Raw genomic sequence first — 19,410 nt, forward strand, 5'->3', positions numbered from 1 at the left:
GACTTTCAAGATAACAATGACAATATTTTTCAAACAAAAAAAAATGGGACACAACCGTATATATAAACACATGCATCATGGAGACAGTTTCAACAGCTAAGTGTTGTCGTGGCCGAGCGGTTAAGGCGATGGATTAGAAATCCATTGGGGTCTCCCCGCACAGGTTCGAATCCTGTCGATAACGATCATGTTTTTGAGCAGAAACTCCAAACTGTTGTCAATGGTTGATCACAAACGAGACTGACATTTGCAACCAAATCTACTCTTTGTCGAGAGGATCGATTGAAACACGTTTGTCTACCTGTCTGTCCTGTGAGTGTGAATTTTCAGTCATCCAGGACATGGTAATCTGCGAACTTCAACAGAGGAAACTCGAATCTTGTTTTATTTGTTTGTAAAAAAACAACAACTTGGGCAATTATGGTATTGTGCTATGCTGTACTCTCCTGGATGCTCAGTAAAATACAACGAAGTCGGCAGTAAGTACACATCAATAAAACAAGAAGAGGTTTTTACCAGGTCATTATCATGGAAACACAAGCGTCAACCACATCACACCCACGATTCAAGTCATTTCAGTACTTGTTAGCTTCTGCCCCAAAACATAGCCGTTGTCAGCAGGATTTGAACCTGCGCGGGGAAACCCCAATGGATTTCTAGTCCATCGCCTTAACCACTCGGCCATGACAACACATTGAGTGGAAGGTTGAAAATAGTCCAGTTGACATTTTCCCAGGACTTCGGCACTGCAGGAGGAGACAAGCAAAGCACTGAGGAGTTTGATATTCATATTTTTGTCCACAGTGTGTCACTTGGATCTTTGATGGTTTGGACACGTCCAGAGGGGAGATAGTGAGAATATTGGTCGAAGGATTTTAAGGATGGAGCTGTCAGGGAAGAGAGCTCGAGTAAGACCAAAGAATTTTTATCGATGTTGTGTGGGAAGACATGAGGGCAGTTAATGTTCGAGAGGAGGATGCAGATAGGCTTACATAGAAAAAGGATGACGCGCTGTGGCGACCCCAAACAGGACAAGACAAAGGGAAAAGCAGCCATGTTTGTTTGTTGCAAAAGTTGGTCATTCCACTTGCAAATGAGCAGAGTTGTTGTGGCCGAGTGGTTAAGGCGATGGATTTGAAATCCGTTGGGGTTTCCCCGCGCAGGTTCAAATCCTGCCAACAACGACACCCTTTTGAAGCGGACTTGCTGTCTGAAGACCTTGTGGCAAAAGTCGAAATTTGTGGTCGTTTTCAACCTATCAGGACTTTGCTCCGGAACCAGAGCATGGGACACCAAGTGACGAACGACAGACTGAAACAGTGGTCCTCTTTGTGTTCTATTTTTTGCGTTGGAACTTTCCTATCCGAGCGAGAACACCACTAAGAACTAGGAGGATAGGTCGTTCAAATTCTAAAATCGCTCAGGAAGTACCTCGGTGCACCTTCAAGCCCCCTTTCGCAAAGGTTACGACTGACTAACCTTTACGAAAGGAAAGGAGATATGTTACCCACCATCCTTTACAGTAGCAATATTTGAAACAAGAGACCACGACAAAGTTTACAGACGACACGAAGATGCTCAAAAGTTTCAAGCAAGAGACTTTCAAGATAACAATGACAATATTTTTCAAACAAAAAAAAATGGGACACAACCGTATATATAAACACATGCATCATGGAGACAGTTTCAACAGCTAAGTGTTGTCGTGGCCGAGCGGTTAAGGCGATGGATTAGAAATCCATTGGGGTCTCCCCGCACAGGTTCGAATCCTGTCGATAACGATCATGTTTTTGAGCAGAAACTCCAAACTGTTGTCAATGGTTGATCACAAACGAGACTGACATTTGCAACCAAATCTACTCTTTGTCGAGAGGATCGATTGAAACACGTTTGTCTACCTGTCTGTCCTGTGAGTGTGAATTTTCAGTCATCCAGGACATGGTAATCTGCGAACTTCAACAGAGGAAACTCGAATCTTGTTTTATTTGTTTGTAAAAAAACAACAACTTGGGCAATTATGGTATTGTGCTATGCTGTACTATCCTGGATGCTCAGTAAAATACAACGAAGTCGGCAGTAAGTACACATCAATAAAACAAGAAGAGGTTTTTACCAGGTCATTATCATGGAAACACAAGCGTCAACCACATCACACCCACGATTCAAGTCATTTCAGTACTTGTTAGCTTCTGCCCCAAAACATAGCCGTTGTCAGCAGGATTTGAACCTGCGCGGGGAAACCCCAATGGATTTCTAGTCCATCGCCTTAACCACTCGGCCATGACAACACATTGAGTGGAAGGTTGAAAATAGTCCAGTTGACATTTTCCCAGGACTTCGGCACTGCAGGAGGAGACAAGCAAAGCACTGAGGAGTTTGATATTCATATTTTTGTCCACAGTGTGTCACTTGGATCTTTGATGGTTTGGACACGTCCAGAGGGGAGAGACTGAGAATATTGGTCGAAGGATTTTAAGGATGGAGCTGTCAGGGAAGAGAGCTCGAGTAAGAGCAAATAATTCTTTATCGATGTTGTGTGGGAAGACATGAGGGCAGTTAGTGTTCGAGAGGAGGATGCAGATTGGCTTACATAGAAAAAGGATGACGCGCTGTGGCGACCCCAAACAGGACAAGACAAAGGGAAAAGCAGCCATGTTTGTTTGTTGCAACAGTTGGTCATTCCACTTGGAAATGAGCAGAGTTGTTGTGGCCGAGTGGTTAAGGCGATGGATTTGAAATCCATTGGGGTTTCCCTGCAGCAGGTTCAAATCCTGCCAACAATGACATCCTTTTGAAGCGGACTTGCTGTCTGAAGACCTTGTGGCAAAAGTCGAAATTTGTGGTCGCTCTCAGCCGAAAAGGACTTTGCTCCGGAACCAGCGCATGGGACGACCAAGTGACGAACGACAGACTGAAACAGTGGTCCTCTTTGTGTTCTATTTTTTGCGTTGGAACTTTCCTATCCGAGCGAGAACACCACTAAGAACTAGGAGGATAGGTCGTTCAAATTCTAAAATCGCTCAGGAAGTACCTCGGTGCACCTTCAAGCCCCCTTTCGCAAAGGTTACGACTGACTAACCTTTACGAAAGGAAAGGAGATATGTTACCCACCATCCTTTACAGTAGCAATATTTGAAACAAGAGACCACGACAAAGTTTACAGACGACACGAAGATGCTCAAAAGTTTCAAGCAAGAGACTTTCAAGATAACAATGACAATATTTTTCAAACAAAAAAAAATGGGACACAACCGTATATATAAACACATGCATCATGGAGACAGTTTCAACAGCTAAGTGTTGTCGTGGCCGAGCGGTTAAGGCGATGGATTAGAAATCCATTGGGGTCTCCCCGCACAGGTTCGAATCCTGTCGATAACGATCATGTTTTTGAGCAGAAACTCCAAACTGTTGTCAATGGTTGATCACAAACGAGACTGACATTTGCAACCAAATCTACTCTTTGTCGAGAGGATCGATTGAAACACGTTTGTCTACCTGTCTGTCCTGTGAGTGTGAATTTTCAGTCATCCAGGACATGGTAATCTGCGAACTTCAACAGAGGAAACTCGAATCTTGTTTTATTTGTTTGTAAAAAAACAACAACTTGGGCAATTATGGTATTGTGCTATGCTGTACTCTCCTGGATGCTCAGTAAAATACAACGAAGTCGGCAGTAAGTACACATCAATAAAACAAGAAGAGGTTTTTACCAGGTCATTATCATGGAAACACAAGCGTCAACCACATCACACCCACGATTCAAGTCATTTCAGTACTTGTTAGCTTCTGCCCCAAAACATAGCCGTTGTCAGCAGGATTTGAACCTGCGCGGGGAAACCCCAATGGATTTCTAGTCCATCGCCTTAACCACTCGGCCATGACAACACATTGAGTGGAAGGTTGAAAATAGTCCAGTTGACATTTTCCCAGGACTTCGGCACTGCAGGAGGAGACAAGCAAAGCACTGAGGAGTTTGATATTCATATTTTTGTCCACAGTGTGTCACTTGGATCTTTGATGGTTTGGACACGTCCAGAGGGGAGATAGCTGAGAATATTGGTCGAAGGATTTTAAGGATGGAGCTGTCAGGGAAGAGAGCTCGAGTAAGACCAAATAATTTTTTATCGATGTTGTGTGGGAAGACATGAGGGCAGTTAATGTTCGAGAGGAGGATGCAGATAGGCTTACATAGAAAAAGGATGACGCGCTGTGGCGACCCCAAACAGGACAAGACAAAGGGAAAAGCAGCCATGTTTGTTTGTTGCAAAAGTTGGTCATTCCACTTGCAAATGAGCAGAGTTGTTGTGGCCGAGTGGTTAAGGCGATGGATTTGAAATCCGTTGGGGTTTCCCCGCGCAGGTTCAAATCCTGCCAACAACGACACCCTTTTGAAGCGGACTTGCTGTCTGAAGACCTTGTGGCAAAAGTCGAAATTTGTGGTCGTTTTCAACCTATCAGGACTTTGCTCCGGAACCAGAGCATGGGACACCAAGTGACGAACGACAGACTGAAACAGTGGTCCTCTTTGTGTTCTATTTTTTGCGTTGGAACTTTCCTATCCGAGCGAGAACACCACTAAGAACTAGGAGGATAGGTCGTTCAAATTCTAAAATCGCTCAGGAAGTACCTCGGTGCACCTTCAAGCCCCCTTTCGCAAAGGTTACGACTGACTAACCTTTACGAAAGGAAAGGAGATATGTTACCCACCATCCTTTACAGTAGCAATATTTGAAACAAGAGACCACGACAAAGTTTACAGACGACACGAAGATGCTCAAAAGTTTCAAGCAAGAGACTTTCAAGATAACAATGACAATATTTTTCAAACAAAAAAAAATGGGACACAACCGTATATATAAACACATGCATCATGGAGACAGTTTCAACAGCTAAGTGTTGTCGTGGCCGAGCGGTTAAGGCGATGGATTAGAAATCCATTGGGGTCTCCCCGCACAGGTTCGAATCCTGTCGATAACGATCATGTTTTTGAGCAGAAACTCCAAACTGTTGTCAATGGTTGATCACAAACGAGACTGACATTTGCAACCAAATCTACTCTTTGTCGAGAGGATCGATTGAAACACGTTTGTCTACCTGTCTGTCCTGTGAGTGTGAATTTTCAGTCATCCAGGACATGGTAATCTGCGAACTTCAACAGAGGAAACTCGAATCTTGTTTTATTTGTTTGTAAAAAAACAACAACTTGGGCAATTATGGTATTGTGCTATGCTGTACTATCCTGGATGCTCAGTAAAATACAACGAAGTCGGCAGTAAGTACACATCAATAAAACAAGAAGAGGTTTTTACCAGGTCATTATCATGGAAACACAAGCGTCAACCACATCACACCCACGATTCAAGTCATTTCAGTACTTGTTAGCTTCTGCCCCAAAACATAGCCGTTGTCAGCAGGATTTGAACCTGCGCGGGGAAACCCCAATGGATTTCTAGTCCATCGCCTTAACCACTCGGCCATGACAACACATTGAGTGGAATGTTGAAAATAGTCCAGTTGACATTTTCCCAGGACTTCGGCACTGCAGGAGGAGACAAGCAAAGCACTGAGGAGTTTGATATTCATATTTTTGTCCACAGTGTGTCACTTGGATCTTTGATGGTTTGGACACGTCCAGAGGGGAGAGACTGAGAATATTGGTCGAAGGATTTTAAGGATGGAGCTGTCAGGGAAGAGAGCTCGAGTAAGAGCAAATAATTCTTTATCGATGTTGTGTGGGAAGACATGAGGGCAGTTAGTGTTCGAGAGGAGGATGCAGATTGGCTTACATAGAAAAAGGATGACGCGCTGTGGCGACCCCAAACAGGACAAGACAAAGGGAAAAGCAGCCATGTTTGTTTGTTGCAACAGTTGGTCATTCCACTTGGAAATGAGCAGAGTTGTTGTGGCCGAGTGGTTAAGGCGATGGATTTGAAATCCATTGGGGTTTCCCTGCACAGGTTCAAATCCTGCCAACAATGACATCCTTTTGAAGCGGACTTGCTGTCTGAAGACCTTGTGGCAAAAGTCGAAATTTGTGGTCGCTCTCAGCCGAAAAGGACTTTGCTCCGGAACCAGCGCATGGGACGACCAAGTGACGAACGACAGACTGAAACAGTGGTCCTCTTTGTGTTCTATTTTTTGCGTTGGAACTTTCCTATCCGAGCGAGAACACCACTAAGAACTAGGAGGATAGGTCGTTCAAATTCTAAAATCGCTCAGGAAGTACCTCGGTGCACCTTCAAGCCCCCTTTCGCAAAGGTTACGACTGACTAACCTTTACGAAAGGAAAGGAGATATGTTACCCACCATCCTTTACAGTAGCAATATTTGAAACAAGAGACCACGACAAAGTTTACAGACGACACGAAGATGCTCAAAAGTTTCAAGCAAGAGACTTTCAAGATAACAATGACAATATTTTTCAAACAAAAAAAAATGGGACACAACCGTATATATAAACACATGCATCATGGAGACAGTTTCAACAGCTAAGTGTTGTCGTGGCCGAGCGGTTAAGGCGATGGATTAGAAATCCATTGGGGTCTCCCCGCACAGGTTCGAATCCTGTCGATAACGATCATGTTTTTGAGCAGAAACTCCAAACTGTTGTCAATGGTTGATCACAAACGAGACTGACATTTGCAACCAAATCTACTCTTTGTCGAGAGGATCGATTGAAACACGTTTGTCTACCTGTCTGTCCTGTGAGTGTGAATTTTCAGTCATCCAGGACATGGTAATCTGCGAACTTCAACAGAGGAAACTCGAATCTTGTTTTATTTGTTTGTAAAAAAACAACAACTTGGGCAATTATGGTATTGTGCTATGCTGTACTCTCCTGGATGCTCAGTAAAATACAACGAAGTCGGCAGTAAGTACACATCAATAAAACAAGAAGAGGTTTTTACCAGGTCATTATCATGGAAACACAAGCGTCAACCACATCACACCCACGATTCAAGTCATTTCAGTACTTGTTAGCTTCTGCCCCAAAACATAGCCGTTGTCAGCAGGATTTGAACCTGCGCGGGGAAACCCCAATGGATTTCTAGTCCATCGCCTTAACCACTCGGCCATGACAACACATTGAGTGGAAGGTTGAAAATAGTCCAGTTGACATTTTCCCAGGACTTCGGCACTGCAGGAGGAGACAAGCAAAGCACTGAGGAGTTTGATATTCATATTTTTGTCCACAGTGTGTCACTTGGATCTTTGATGGTTTGGACACGTCCAGAGGGGAGATAGTGAGAATATTGGTCGAAGGATTTTAAGGATGGAGCTGTCAGGGAAGAGAGCTCGAGTAAGACCAAAGAATTTTTTATCGATGTTGTGTGGGAAGACATGAGGGCAGTTAATGTTCGAGAGGAGGATGCAGATAGGCTTACATAGAAAAAGGATGACGCGCTGTGGCGACCCCAAACAGGACAAGACAAAGGGAAAAGCAGCCATGTTTGTTTGTTGCAAAAGTTGGTCATTCCACTTGCAAATGAGCAGAGTTGTTGTGGCCGAGTGGTTAAGGCGATGGATTTGAAATCCGTTGGGGTTTCCCCGCGCAGGTTCAAATCCTGCCAACAACGACACCCTTTTGAAGCGGACTTGCTGTCTGAAGACCTTGTGGCAAAAGTCGAAATTTGTGGTCGTTTTCAACCTATCAGGACTTTGCTCCGGAACCAGAGCATGGGACACCAAGTGACGAACGACAGACTGAAACAGTGGTCCTCTTTGTGTTCTATTTTTTGCGTTGGAACTTTCCTATCCGAGCGAGAACACCACTAAGAACTAGGAGGATAGGTCGTTCAAATTCTAAAATCGCTCAGGAAGTACCTCGGTGCACCTTCAAGCCCCCTTTCGCAAAGGTTACGACTGACTAACCTTTACGAAAGGAAAGGAGATATGTTACCCACCATCCTTTACAGTAGCAATATTTGAAACAAGAGACCACGACAAAGTTTACAGACGACACGAAGATGCTCAAAAGTTTCAAGCAAGAGACTTTCAAGATAACAATGACAATATTTTTCAAATAAAAAAAATGGGACACAACCGTATATATAAACACATGCATCATGGAGACAGTTTCAACAGCTAAGTGTTGTCGTGGCCGAGCGGTTAAGGCGATGGATTAGAAATCCATTGGGGTCTCCCCGCACAGGTTCGAATCCTGTCGACTAACGATCATGTTTTTGAGCAGAAACTCCAAACTGTTGTCAATGGTTGATCACAAACGAGACTGACATTTGCAACCAAATCTACTCTTTGTCGAGAGGATCGATTGAAACACGTTTGTCTACCTGTCTGTCCTGTGAGTGTGAATTTTCAGTCATCCAGGACATGGTAATCTGCGAACTTCAACAGAGGAAACTCGAATCTTGTTTTATTTGTTTGTAAAAAAACAACAACTTGGGCAATTATGGTATTGTGCTATGCTGTACTACCCTGGATGCTCAGTAAAATACAACGAAGTCGGCAGTAAGTACACATCAATAAAACAAGAAGAGGTTTTTACCAGGTCATTATCATGGAAACACAAGCGTCAACCACATCACACCCACGATTCAAGTCATTTCAGTACTTGTTAGCTTCTGCCCCAAAACATAGCCGTTGTCAGCAGGATTTGAACCTGCGCGGGGAAACCCCAATGGATTTCTAGTCCATCGCCTTAACCACTCGGCCATGACAACACATTGAGTGGAAGGTTGAAAATAGTCCAGTTGACATTTTCCCAGGACTTCGGCACTGCAGGAGGAGACAAGCAAAGCACTGAGGAGTTTGATATTCATATTTTTGTCCACAGTGTGTCACTTGGATCTTTGATGGTTTGGACACGTCCAGAGGGGAGAGACTGAGAATATTGGTCGAAGGATTTTAAGGATGGAGCTGTCAGGGAAGAGAGCTCGAGTAAGAGCCAAATAATTTTTTATCGATGTTGTGTGGGAAGACATGAGGGCAGTTAAGTGTTCGAGAGGAGGATGCAGATAGGCTTACATAGAAAAAGGATGACGCGCTGTGGCGACCCCAAACAGGACAAGACAAAGGGAAAAGCAGCCATGTTTGTTTGTTGCAACAGTTGGTCATTCCACTTGGAAATGAGCAGAGTTGTTGTGGCCGAGTGGTTAAGGCGATGGATTTGAAATCCATTGGGGTTTCCCTGCGCAGGTTCAAATCCTGCCAACAACGACATCCCTTTTGAAGCGGACTTGCTGTCTGAAGACCTTGTGGCAAAAGTCGAAATTTGTGGTCGCTTTCAGCCGAAAAGGACTTTGCTCCGGAACCAGCGCATGGGACGACCAAGTGACGAACGACAGACTGAAACAGTGGTCCTCTTTGTGTTCTATTTTTTGCGATGGAACTTTCCTATCCGAGCGAGAACACCACTAAGAACTAGGAGGATAGGTCGTTCAAATTCTAAAATCGCTCAGTACCTCGGTGCACCTTCAAGCCCCCTTTCGCAAAGGTTACGACTGACTAACCTTTACGAAAGGAAAGGAGATATGTTACCCACCATCCTTTACAGTAGCAATATTTGAAACAAGAGACCACGACAAAGTTTACAGACGACACGAAGATGCTCAAAAGTTTCAAGCAAGAGACTTTCAAGATAACAATAACAATATTTTTCAAATAAAAAAAAATGGGACACAACCGTATATATAAACACATGCATCATGGAGACAGCTTCAACAGCTAAGTGTTGTCGTGGCCGAGCGGTTAAGGCGATGGATTAGAAATCCATTGGGGTCTCCCCGCACAGGTTCGAATCCTGTCGATAATGATCATGTTTTTGAGCAGAAACTCCAAACTGTTGTCAATGGTTGATCACAAACGAGACTGACATTTGCAACCAAATCTACTCTTTGTCGAGAGGATCGATTGAAACACGTTTGTCTACCTGTCTGTCCTGTGAGTGTGAATTTTCAGTCATCCAGGACATGGTAATCTGCGAACTTCAACAGAGGAAACTCGAATCTTGTTTTATTTGTTTGTAAAAAAACAACAACTTGGGCAATTATGGTATTGTGCTATGCTGTACTACCCTGGATGCTCAGTAAAATACAACGAAGTCGGCAGTAAGTACACATCAATAAAACAAGAAGAGGTTTTTACCAGGTCATTATCATGGAAACACAAGCGTCAACCACATCACACCCACGATTCAAGTCATTTCAGTACTTGTTAGCTTCTGCCCCAAAACATAGCCGTTGTCAGCAGGATTTGAACCTGCGCGGGGAAACCCCAATGGATTTCTAGTCCATCGCCTTAACCACTCGGCCATGACAACACATTGAGTGGAAGGTTGAAAATAGTCCAGTTGACATTTTCCCAGGACTTCGGCACTGCAGGAGGAGACAAGCAAAGCACTGAGGAGTTTGATATTCATATTTTTGTCCACAGTGTGTCACTTGGATCTTTGATGGTTTGGACACGTCCAGAGGGGAGATAGTGAGAATATTGGTCGAAGGATTTTAAGGATGGAGCTGTCAGGGAAGAGAGCTCGAGTAAGACCAAATAATTTTTTATCGATGTTGTGTGGGAAGACATGAGGGCAGTTAATGTTCGAGAGGAGGATGCAGATAGGCTTACATAGAAAAAGGATGACGCGCTGTGGCGACCCCAAACAGGACAAGACAAAGGGAAAAGCAGCCATGTTTGTTTGTTGCAAAAGTTGGTCATTCCACTTGCAAATGAGCAGAGTTGTTGTGGCCGAGTGGTTAAGGCGATGGATTTGAAATCCGTTGGGGTTTCCCCGCGCAGGTTCAAATCCTGCCAACAACGACACCCTTTTGAAGCGGACTTGCTGTCTGAAGACCTTGTGGCAAAAGTCGAAATTTGTGGTCGTTTTCAACCTATCAGGACTTTGCTCCGGAACCAGAGCATGGGACACCAAGTGACGAACGACAGACTGAAACAGTGGTCCTCTTTGTGTTCTATTTTTTGCGTTGGAACTTTCCTATCCGAGCGAGAACACCACTAAGAACTAGGAGGATAGGTCGTTCAAATTCTAAAATCGCTCAGGAAGTACCTCGGTGCACCTTCAAGCCCCCTTTCGCAAAGGTTACGACTGACTAACCTTTACGAAAGGAAAGGAGATATGTTACCCACCATCCTTTACAGTAGCAATATTTGAAACAAGAGACCACGACAAAGTTTACAGACGACACGAAGATGCTCAAAAGTTTCAAGCAAGAGACTTTCAAGATAACAATGACAATATTTTTCAAATAAAAAAAATGGGACACAACCGTATATATAAACACATGCATCATGGAGACAGTTTCAACAGCTAAGTGTTGTCGTGGCCGAGCGGTTAAGGCGATGGATTAGAAATCCATTGGGGTCTCCCCGCACAGGTTCGAATCCTGTCGACAACGATCATGTTTTTGAGCAGAAACTCCAAACTGTTGTCAATGGTTGATCACAAACGAGACTGACATTTGCAACCAAATCTACTCTTTGTCGAGAGGATCGATTGAAACACGTTTGTCTACCTGTCTGTCCTGTGAGTGTGAATTTTCAGTCATCCAGGACATGGTAATCTGCGAACTTCAACAGAGGAAACTCGAATCTTGTTTTATTTGTTTGTAAAAAAACAACAACTTGGGCAATTATGGTATTGTGCTATGCTGTACTACCCTGGATGCTCAGTAAAATACAACGAAGTCGGCAGTAAGTACACATCAATAAAACAAGAAGAGGTTTTTACCAGGTCATTATCATGGAAACACAAGCGTCAACCACATCACACCCACGATTCAAGTCATTTCAGTACTTGTTAGCTTCTGCCCCAAAACATAGCCGTTGTCAGCAGGATTTGAACCTGCGCGGGGAAACCCCAATGGATTTCTAGTCCATCGCCTTAACCACTCGGCCATGACAACACATTGAGTGGAAGGTTGAAAATAGTCCAGTTGACATTTTCCCAGGACTTCGGCACTGCAGGAGGAGACAAGCAAAGCACTGAGGAGTTTGATATTCATATTTTTGTCCACAGTGTGTCACTTGGATCTTTGATGGTTTGGACACGTCCAGAGGAGAGAGACTGAGAATATTGGTCGAAGGATTTTAAGGATGGAGCTGTCAGGGAAGAGAGCTCGAGTAAGACCAAATAATTTTTTATCGATGTTGTGTGGGAAGACATGAGGCCAGTTAATGTTCGAGAGGAGGATGCAGATAGGCTTACATAGAAAAAGGATGACGCGCTGTGGCGACCCCAAACAGGACAAGACAAAGGGAAAAGCAGCCATGTTTGTTTGTTGCAACAGTTGGTCATTCCACTTGGAAATGAGCAGAGTTGTTGTGGCCGAGTGGTTAAGGCGATGGATTTGAAATCCATTGGGGTTTCCCTGCACAGGTTCAAATCCTGCCAACAATGACATCCTTTTGAAGCGGACTTGCTGTCTGAAGACCTTGTGGCAAAAGTCGAAATTTGTGGTCGCTCTCAGCCGAAAAGGACTTTGCTCCGGAACCAGCGCATGGGACGACCAAGTGACGAACGACAGACTGAAACAGTGGTCCTCTTTGTGTTCTATTTTTTGCGTTGGAACTTTCCTATCCGAGCGAGAACACCACTAAGAACTAGGAGGATAGGTCGTTCAAATTCTAAAATCGCTCAGGAAGTACCTCGGTGCACCTTCAAGCCCCCTTTCGCAAAGGTTACGACTGACTAACCTTTACGAAAGGAAAGGAGATATGTTACCCACCATCCTTTACAGTAGCAATATTTGAAACAAGAGACCACGACAAAGTTTACAGACGACACGAAGATGCTCAAAAGTTTCAAGCAAGAGACTTTCAAGATAACAATGACAATATTTTTCAAACAAAAAAAAATGGGACACAACCGTATATATAAACACATGCATCATGGAGACAGTTTCAACAGCTAAGTGTTGTCGTGGCCGAGCGGTTAAGGCGATGGATTAGAAATCCATTGGGGTCTCCCCGCACAGGTTCGAATCCTGTCGATAACGATCATGTTTTTGAGCAGAAACTCCAAACTGTTGTCAATGGTTGATCACAAACGAGACTGACATTTGCAACCAAATCTACTCTTTGTCGAGAGGATCGATTGAAACACGTTTGTCTACCTGTCTGTCCTGTGAGTGTGAATTTTCAGTCATCCAGGACATGGTAATCTGCGAACTTCAACAGAGGAAACTCGAATCTTGTTTTATTTGTTTGTAAAAAAACAACAACTTGGGCAATTATGGTATTGTGCTATGCTGTACTCTCCTGGATGCTCAGTAAAATACAACGAAGTCGGCAGTAAGTACACATCAATAAAACAAGAAGAGGTTTTTACCAGGTCATTATCATGGAAACACAAGCGTCAACCACATCACACCCACGATTCAAGTCATTTCAGTACTTGTTAGCTTCTGCCCCAAAACATAGCCGTTGTCAGCAGGATTTGAACCTGCGCGGGGAAACCCCAATGGATTTCTAGTCCATCGCCTTAACCACTCGGCCATGACAACACATTGAGTGGAAGGTTGAAAATAGTCCAGTTGACATTTTCCCAGGACTTCGGCACTGCAGGAGGAGACAAGCAAAGCACTGAGGAGTTTGATATTCATATTTTTGTCCACAGTGTGTCACTTGGATCTTTGATGGTTTGGACACGTCCAGAGGGGAGATAGTGAGAATATTGGTCGAAGGATTTTAAGGATGGAGCTGTCAGGGAAGAGAGCTCGAGTAAGACCAAAGAATTTTTTATCGATGTTGTGTGGGAAGACATGAGGGCAGTTAATGTTCGAGAGGAGGATGCAGATAGGCTTACATAGAAAAAGGATGACGCGCTGTGGCGACCCCAAACAGGACAAGACAAAGGGAAAAGCAGCCATGTTTGTTTGTTGCAAAAGTTGGTCATTCCACTTGCAAATGAGCAGAGTTGTTGTGGCCGAGTGGTTAAGGCGATGGATTTGAAATCCGTTGGGGTTTCCCCGCGCAGGTTCAAATCCTGCCAACAACGACACCCTTTTGAAGCGGACTTGCTGTCTGAAGACCTTGTGGCAAAAGTCGAAATTTGTGGTCGTTTTCAACCTATCAGGACTTTGCTCCGGAACCAGAGCATGGGACACCAAGTGACGAACGACAGACTGAAACAGTGGTCCTCTTTGTGTTCTATTTTTTGCGTTGGAACTTTCCTATCCGAGCGAGAACACCACTAAGAACTAGGAGGATAGGTCGTTCAAATTCTAAAATCGCTCAGGAAGTACCTCGGTGCACCTTCAAGCCCCCTTTCGCAAAGGTTACGACTGACTAACCTTTACGAAAGGAAAGGAGATATGTTACCCACCATCCTTTACAGTAGCAATATTTGAAACAAGAGACCACGACAAAGTTTACAGACGACACGAAGATGCTCAAAAGTTTCAAGCAAGAGACTTTCAAGATAACAATGACAATATTTTTCAAATAAAAAAAATGGGACACAACCGTATATATAAACACATGCATCATGGAGACAGTTTCAACAGCTAAGTGTTGTCGTGGCCGAGCGGTTAAGGCGATGGATTAGAAATCCATTGGGGTCTCCCCGCACAGGTTCGAATCCTGTCGACTAACGATCATGTTTTTGAGCAGAAACTCCAAACTGTTGTCAATGGTTGATCACAAACGAGACTGACATTTGCAACCAAATCTACTCTTTGTCGAGAGGATCGATTGAAACACGTTTGTCTACCTGTCTGTCCTGTGAGTGTGAATTTTCAGTCATCCAGGACATGGTAATCTGCGAACTTCAACAGAGGAAACTCGAATCTTGTTTTATTTGTTTGTAAAAAAACAACAACTTGGGCAATTATGGTATTGTGCTATGCTGTACTACCCTGGATGCTCAGTAAAATACAACGAAGTCGGCAGTAAGTACACATCAATAAAACAAGAAGAGGTTTTTACCAGGTCATTATCATGGAAACACAAGCGTCAACCACATCACACCCACGATTCAAGTCATTTCAGTACTTGTTAGCTTCTGCCCCAAAACATAGCCGTTGTCAGCAGGATTTGAACCTGCGCGGGGAAACCCCAATGGATTTCTAGTCCATCGCCTTAACCACTCGGCCATGACAACACATTGAGTGGAAGGTTGAAAATAGTCCAGTTGACATTTTCCCAGGACTTCGGCACTGCAGGAGGAGACAAGCAAAGCACTGAGGAGTTTGATATTCATATTTTTGTCCACAGTGTGTCACTTGGATCTTTGATGGTTTGGACACGTCCAGAGGGGAGAGACTGAGAATATTGGTCGAAGGATTTTAAGGATGGAGCTGTCAGGGAAGAGAGCTCGAGTAAGAGCAAATAATTCTTTATCGATGTTGTGTGGGAAGACATGAGGGCAGTTAGTGTTCGAGAGGAGGATGCAGATTGGCTTACATAGAAAAAGGATGACGCGCTGTGGCGACCCCAAACAGGACAAGACAAAGGGAAAAGCAGCCATGTTTGTTTGTTGCAAAAGTTGGTCATTCCACTTGCAAATGAGCAGAGTTGTTGTGGCCGAGTGGTTAAGGCGATGGATTTGAAATCCGTTGGGGTTTCCCCGCGCAGGTTCAAATCCTGCCAACAACGACACCCTTTTGAAGCGGACTTGCTGTCTGAAGACCTTGTGGCAAAAGTCGAAATTTGTGGTCGTTTTCAACCTATCAGGACTTTGCTCCGGAACCAGAGCATGGGACACCAAGTGACGAACGACAGACTGAAACAGTGGTCCTCTTTGTGTTCTATTTTTTGCGTTGGAACTTTCCTATCCGAGCGAGAACACCACTAAGAACTAGGAGGATAGGTCGTTCAAATTCTAAAATCGCTCAGGAAGTACCTCGGTGCACCTTCAAGCCCCCTTTCGCAAAGGTTACGACTGACTAACCTTTACGAAAGGAAAGGAGATATGTTACCCACCATCCTTTACAGTAGCAATATTTGAAACAAGAGACCACGACAAAGTTTACAGACGACACGAAGATGCTCAAAAGTTTCAAGCAAGAGACTTTCAAGATAACAATGACAATATTTTTCAAATAAAAAAAATGGGACACAACCGTATATATAAACACATGCATCATGGAGACAGTTTCAACAGCTAAGTGTTGTCGTGGCCGAGCGGTTAAGGCGATGGATTAGAAATCCATTGGGGTCTCCCCGCACAGGTTCGAATCCTGTCGACAACGATCATGTTTTTGAGCAGAAACTCCAAACTGTTGTCAATGGTTGATCACAAACGAGACTGACATTTGCAACCAAATCTACTCTTTGTCGAGAGGATCGATTGAAACACGTTTGTCTACCTGTCTGTCCTGTGAGTGTGAATTTTCAGTCATCCAGGACATGGTAATCTGCGAACTTCAACAGAGGAAACTCGAATCTTGTTTTATTTGTTTGTAAAAAAACAACAACTTGGGCAATTATGGTATTGTGCTATGCTGTACTACCCTGGATGCTCAGTAAAATACAACGAAGTCGGCAGTAAGTACACATCAATAAAACAAGAAGAGGTTTTTACCAGGTCATTATCATGGAAACACAAGCGTCAACCACATCACACCCACGATTCAAGTCATTTCAGTACTTGTTAGCTTCTGCCCCAAAACATAGCCGTTGTCAGCAGGATTTGAACCTGCGCGGGGAAACCCCAATGGATTTCTAGTCCATCGCCTTAACCACTCGGCCATGACAACACATTGAGTGGAAGGTTGAAAATAGTCCAGTTGACATTTTCCCAGGACTTCGGCACTGCAGGAGGAGACAAGCAAAGCACTGAGGAGTTTGATATTCATATTTTTGTCCACAGTGTGTCACTTGGATCTTTGATGGTTTGGACACGTCCAGAGGGGAGAGACTGAGAATATTGGTCGAAGGATTTTAAGGATGGAGCTGTCAGGGAAGAGAGCTCGAGTAAGAGCAAATAATTCTTTATCGATGTTGTGTGGGAAGACATGAGGGCAGTTAGTGTTCGAGAGGAGGATGCAGATTGGCTTACATAGAAAAAGGATGACGCGCTGTGGCGACCCCAAACAGGACAAGACAAAGGGAAAAGCAGCCATGTTTGTTTGTTGCAACAGTTGGTCATTCCACTTGGAAATGAGCAGAGTTGTTGTGGCCGAGTGGTTAAGGCGATGGATTTGAAATCCATTGGGGTTTCCCTGCGCAGGTTCAAATCCTGCCAACAACGACATCCTTTTGAAGCGGACTTGCTGTCTGAAGACCTTGTGGCAAAAGTCGAAATTTGTGGTCGCTCTCAGCCTAAAAGGACTTTGCTCCGGAACCAGCGCATGGGACGACCAAGTGACGAACGACAGACTGAAACAGTGGTCCTCTTTGTGTTCTATTTTTTGCGTTGGAACTTTCCTATCCGAGCGAGAACACCACTAAGAACTAGGAGGATAGGTCGTTCAAATTCTAAAATCGCTCAGGAAGTACCTCGGTGCACCTTCAAGCCCCCTTTCGCAAAGGTTACGACTGACTAACCTTTACGAAAGGAAAGGAGATATGTTACCCACCATCCTTTACAGTAGCAATATTTGAAACAAGAGACCACGACAAAGTTTACAGACGACACGAAGATGCTCAAAAGTTTCAAGCAAGAGACTTTCAAGATAACAATGACAATATTTTTCAAATAAAAAAAATGGGACACAACCGTATATATAAACACATGCATCATGGAGACAGTTTCAACAGCTAAGTGTTGTCGTGGCCGAGCGGTTAAGGCGATGGATTAGAAATCCATTGGGGTCTCCCCGCACAGGTTCGAATCCTGTCGACAACGATCATGTTTTTGAGCAGAAACTCCAAACTGTTGTCAATGGTTGATCACAAACGAGACTGACATTTGCAACCAAATCTACTCTTTGTCGAGAGGATCGATTGAAACACGTTTGTCTACCTGTCTGTCCTGTGAGTGTGAATTTTCAGTCATCCAGGACATGGTAATCTGCGAACTTCAACAGAGGAAACTCGAATCTTGTTTTATTTGTTTGTAAAAAAACAACAACTTGGGCAATTATGGTATTGTGCTATGCTGTACTACTCCTGGATGCTCAGTAAAATACAACGAAGTCGGCAGTAAGTAGACATCAATAAAACAAGAAGAGGTTTTTACCAGGTCATTATCATGGAAACACAAGCGTCAACCACATCACACCCACGATTCAAGTCATTTCAGTACTTGTTAGCTTCTGCCCCAAAACATAGCCGTTGTCAGCAGGATTTGAACCTGCGCGGGGAAACCCCAATGGATTTCTAGTCCATCGCCTTAACCACTCGGCCATGACAACACATTGAGTGGAAGGTTGAAAATAGTCCAGTTGACATTTTCCCAGGACTTCGGCACTGCAGGAGGAGACAAGCAAAGCACTGAGGAGTTTGATATTCATATTTTTGTCCACAGTGTGTCACTTGGATCTTTGATGGTTTGGACACGTCCAGAGGGGAGAGACTGAGAATATTGGTCGAAGGATTTTAAGGATGGAGCTGTCAGGGAAGAGAGCTCGAGTAAGACCAAAGAATTTTTTATCGATGTTGTGTGGGAAGACATGAGGCCAGTTAATGTTCGAGAGGAGGATGCAGATAGGCTTACATAGAAAAAGGATGACGCGCTGTGGCGACCCCAAACAGGACAAGACAAAGGGAAAAGCAGCCATGTTTGTTTGTTGCAAAAGTTGGTCATTCCACTTGCAAATGAGCAGAGTTGTTGTGGCCGAGTGGTTAAGGCGATGGATTTGAAATCCGTTGGGGTTTCCCCGCGCAGGTTCAAATCCTGCCAACAACGACACCCTTTTGAAGCGGACTTGCTGTCTGAAGACCTTGTGGCAAAAGTCGAAATTTGTGGTCGTTTTCAACCTATCAGGACTTTGCTCCGGAACCAGAGCATGGGACACCAAGTGACGAACGACAGACTGAAACAGTGGTCCTCTTTGTGTTCTATTTTTTGCGTTGGAACTTTCCTATCCGAGCGAGAACACCACTAAGAACTAGGAGGATAGGTCGTTCAAATTCTAAAATCGCTCAGGAAGTACCTCGGTGCACCTTCAAGCCCCCTTTCGCAAAGGTTACGACTGACTAACCTTTACGAAAGGAAAGGAGATATGTTACCCACCATCCTTTACAGTAGCAATATTTGAAACAAGAGACCACGACAAAGTTTACAGACGACACGAAGATGCTCAAAAGTTTCAAGCAAGAGACTTTCAAGATAACAATGACAATATTTTTCAAATAAAAAAAATGGGACACAACCGTATATATAAACACATGCATCATGGAGACAGTTTCAACAGCTAAGTGTTGTCGTGGCCGAGCGGTTAAGGCGATGGATTAGAAATCCATTGGGGTCTCCCCGCACAGGTTCGAATCCTGTCGACAACGATCATGTTTTTGAGCAGAAACTCCAAACTGTTGTCAATGGTTGATCAC

At 44.0% G+C, this 19,410-nt stretch overlaps 1 protein-coding gene and 37 non-coding genes across 38 annotated transcripts in view; 25 read left to right on the forward strand and 13 right to left on the reverse strand.

The window, feature by feature from the left end:
• Positions 1–19,410, reverse strand: part of ikbkb (inhibitor of nuclear factor kappa B kinase subunit beta) — a 70,915-nt gene that overhangs the window by 12,527 nt on the left and 38,978 nt on the right. The gene's annotated exons all lie outside the window — the stretch shown is intronic.
• Positions 103–184, forward strand: trnas-aga (transfer RNA serine (anticodon AGA)). Its single transcript has one exon. It is a non-coding gene; the product is annotated as a tRNA-Ser (tRNA).
• trnas-aga (transfer RNA serine (anticodon AGA)) lies at positions 610–691 on the reverse strand. Its single transcript has one exon. It is a non-coding gene; the product is annotated as a tRNA-Ser (tRNA).
• On the forward strand, positions 1,103–1,184 carry trnas-uga (transfer RNA serine (anticodon UGA)). Its single transcript has one exon. It is a non-coding gene; the product is annotated as a tRNA-Ser (tRNA).
• On the forward strand, positions 1,700–1,781 carry trnas-aga (transfer RNA serine (anticodon AGA)). The gene has a single exon. It is a non-coding gene; the product is annotated as a tRNA-Ser (tRNA).
• trnas-aga (transfer RNA serine (anticodon AGA)) lies at positions 2,207–2,288 on the reverse strand. The gene has a single exon. It is a non-coding gene; the product is annotated as a tRNA-Ser (tRNA).
• trnas-uga (transfer RNA serine (anticodon UGA)) lies at positions 2,701–2,783 on the forward strand. Its single transcript has one exon. It is a non-coding gene; the product is annotated as a tRNA-Ser (tRNA).
• Positions 3,300–3,381, forward strand: trnas-aga (transfer RNA serine (anticodon AGA)). Its single transcript has one exon. It is a non-coding gene; the product is annotated as a tRNA-Ser (tRNA).
• Positions 3,807–3,888, reverse strand: trnas-aga (transfer RNA serine (anticodon AGA)). The gene has a single exon. It is a non-coding gene; the product is annotated as a tRNA-Ser (tRNA).
• On the forward strand, positions 4,302–4,383 carry trnas-uga (transfer RNA serine (anticodon UGA)). The gene has a single exon. It is a non-coding gene; the product is annotated as a tRNA-Ser (tRNA).
• trnas-aga (transfer RNA serine (anticodon AGA)) lies at positions 4,899–4,980 on the forward strand. Its single transcript has one exon. It is a non-coding gene; the product is annotated as a tRNA-Ser (tRNA).
• On the reverse strand, positions 5,406–5,487 carry trnas-aga (transfer RNA serine (anticodon AGA)). The gene has a single exon. It is a non-coding gene; the product is annotated as a tRNA-Ser (tRNA).
• trnas-uga (transfer RNA serine (anticodon UGA)) lies at positions 5,900–5,981 on the forward strand. Its single transcript has one exon. It is a non-coding gene; the product is annotated as a tRNA-Ser (tRNA).
• On the forward strand, positions 6,498–6,579 carry trnas-aga (transfer RNA serine (anticodon AGA)). The gene has a single exon. It is a non-coding gene; the product is annotated as a tRNA-Ser (tRNA).
• Positions 7,005–7,086, reverse strand: trnas-aga (transfer RNA serine (anticodon AGA)). Its single transcript has one exon. It is a non-coding gene; the product is annotated as a tRNA-Ser (tRNA).
• Positions 7,499–7,580, forward strand: trnas-uga (transfer RNA serine (anticodon UGA)). The gene has a single exon. It is a non-coding gene; the product is annotated as a tRNA-Ser (tRNA).
• Positions 8,095–8,177, forward strand: trnas-aga (transfer RNA serine (anticodon AGA)). Its single transcript has one exon. It is a non-coding gene; the product is annotated as a tRNA-Ser (tRNA).
• On the reverse strand, positions 8,603–8,684 carry trnas-aga (transfer RNA serine (anticodon AGA)). Its single transcript has one exon. It is a non-coding gene; the product is annotated as a tRNA-Ser (tRNA).
• trnas-uga (transfer RNA serine (anticodon UGA)) lies at positions 9,099–9,180 on the forward strand. Its single transcript has one exon. It is a non-coding gene; the product is annotated as a tRNA-Ser (tRNA).
• trnas-aga (transfer RNA serine (anticodon AGA)) lies at positions 9,694–9,775 on the forward strand. Its single transcript has one exon. It is a non-coding gene; the product is annotated as a tRNA-Ser (tRNA).
• Positions 10,201–10,282, reverse strand: trnas-aga (transfer RNA serine (anticodon AGA)). The gene has a single exon. It is a non-coding gene; the product is annotated as a tRNA-Ser (tRNA).
• Positions 10,695–10,776, forward strand: trnas-uga (transfer RNA serine (anticodon UGA)). Its single transcript has one exon. It is a non-coding gene; the product is annotated as a tRNA-Ser (tRNA).
• On the forward strand, positions 11,291–11,372 carry trnas-aga (transfer RNA serine (anticodon AGA)). Its single transcript has one exon. It is a non-coding gene; the product is annotated as a tRNA-Ser (tRNA).
• On the reverse strand, positions 11,798–11,879 carry trnas-aga (transfer RNA serine (anticodon AGA)). The gene has a single exon. It is a non-coding gene; the product is annotated as a tRNA-Ser (tRNA).
• trnas-uga (transfer RNA serine (anticodon UGA)) lies at positions 12,292–12,373 on the forward strand. Its single transcript has one exon. It is a non-coding gene; the product is annotated as a tRNA-Ser (tRNA).
• Positions 12,890–12,971, forward strand: trnas-aga (transfer RNA serine (anticodon AGA)). The gene has a single exon. It is a non-coding gene; the product is annotated as a tRNA-Ser (tRNA).
• On the reverse strand, positions 13,397–13,478 carry trnas-aga (transfer RNA serine (anticodon AGA)). The gene has a single exon. It is a non-coding gene; the product is annotated as a tRNA-Ser (tRNA).
• trnas-uga (transfer RNA serine (anticodon UGA)) lies at positions 13,891–13,972 on the forward strand. The gene has a single exon. It is a non-coding gene; the product is annotated as a tRNA-Ser (tRNA).
• Positions 14,487–14,569, forward strand: trnas-aga (transfer RNA serine (anticodon AGA)). The gene has a single exon. It is a non-coding gene; the product is annotated as a tRNA-Ser (tRNA).
• On the reverse strand, positions 14,995–15,076 carry trnas-aga (transfer RNA serine (anticodon AGA)). Its single transcript has one exon. It is a non-coding gene; the product is annotated as a tRNA-Ser (tRNA).
• On the forward strand, positions 15,489–15,570 carry trnas-uga (transfer RNA serine (anticodon UGA)). The gene has a single exon. It is a non-coding gene; the product is annotated as a tRNA-Ser (tRNA).
• Positions 16,085–16,166, forward strand: trnas-aga (transfer RNA serine (anticodon AGA)). Its single transcript has one exon. It is a non-coding gene; the product is annotated as a tRNA-Ser (tRNA).
• trnas-aga (transfer RNA serine (anticodon AGA)) lies at positions 16,592–16,673 on the reverse strand. Its single transcript has one exon. It is a non-coding gene; the product is annotated as a tRNA-Ser (tRNA).
• Positions 17,086–17,167, forward strand: trnas-uga (transfer RNA serine (anticodon UGA)). Its single transcript has one exon. It is a non-coding gene; the product is annotated as a tRNA-Ser (tRNA).
• On the forward strand, positions 17,683–17,764 carry trnas-aga (transfer RNA serine (anticodon AGA)). Its single transcript has one exon. It is a non-coding gene; the product is annotated as a tRNA-Ser (tRNA).
• trnas-aga (transfer RNA serine (anticodon AGA)) lies at positions 18,191–18,272 on the reverse strand. The gene has a single exon. It is a non-coding gene; the product is annotated as a tRNA-Ser (tRNA).
• Positions 18,685–18,766, forward strand: trnas-uga (transfer RNA serine (anticodon UGA)). The gene has a single exon. It is a non-coding gene; the product is annotated as a tRNA-Ser (tRNA).
• trnas-aga (transfer RNA serine (anticodon AGA)) lies at positions 19,281–19,362 on the forward strand. Its single transcript has one exon. It is a non-coding gene; the product is annotated as a tRNA-Ser (tRNA).

Source organism: Phycodurus eques, chromosome 3 (assembly GCF_024500275.1).
Source record: "Phycodurus eques isolate BA_2022a chromosome 3, UOR_Pequ_1.1, whole genome shotgun sequence".
NCBI classification, from domain to species: Eukaryota; Metazoa; Chordata; class Actinopteri; order Syngnathiformes; family Syngnathidae; genus Phycodurus; species Phycodurus eques.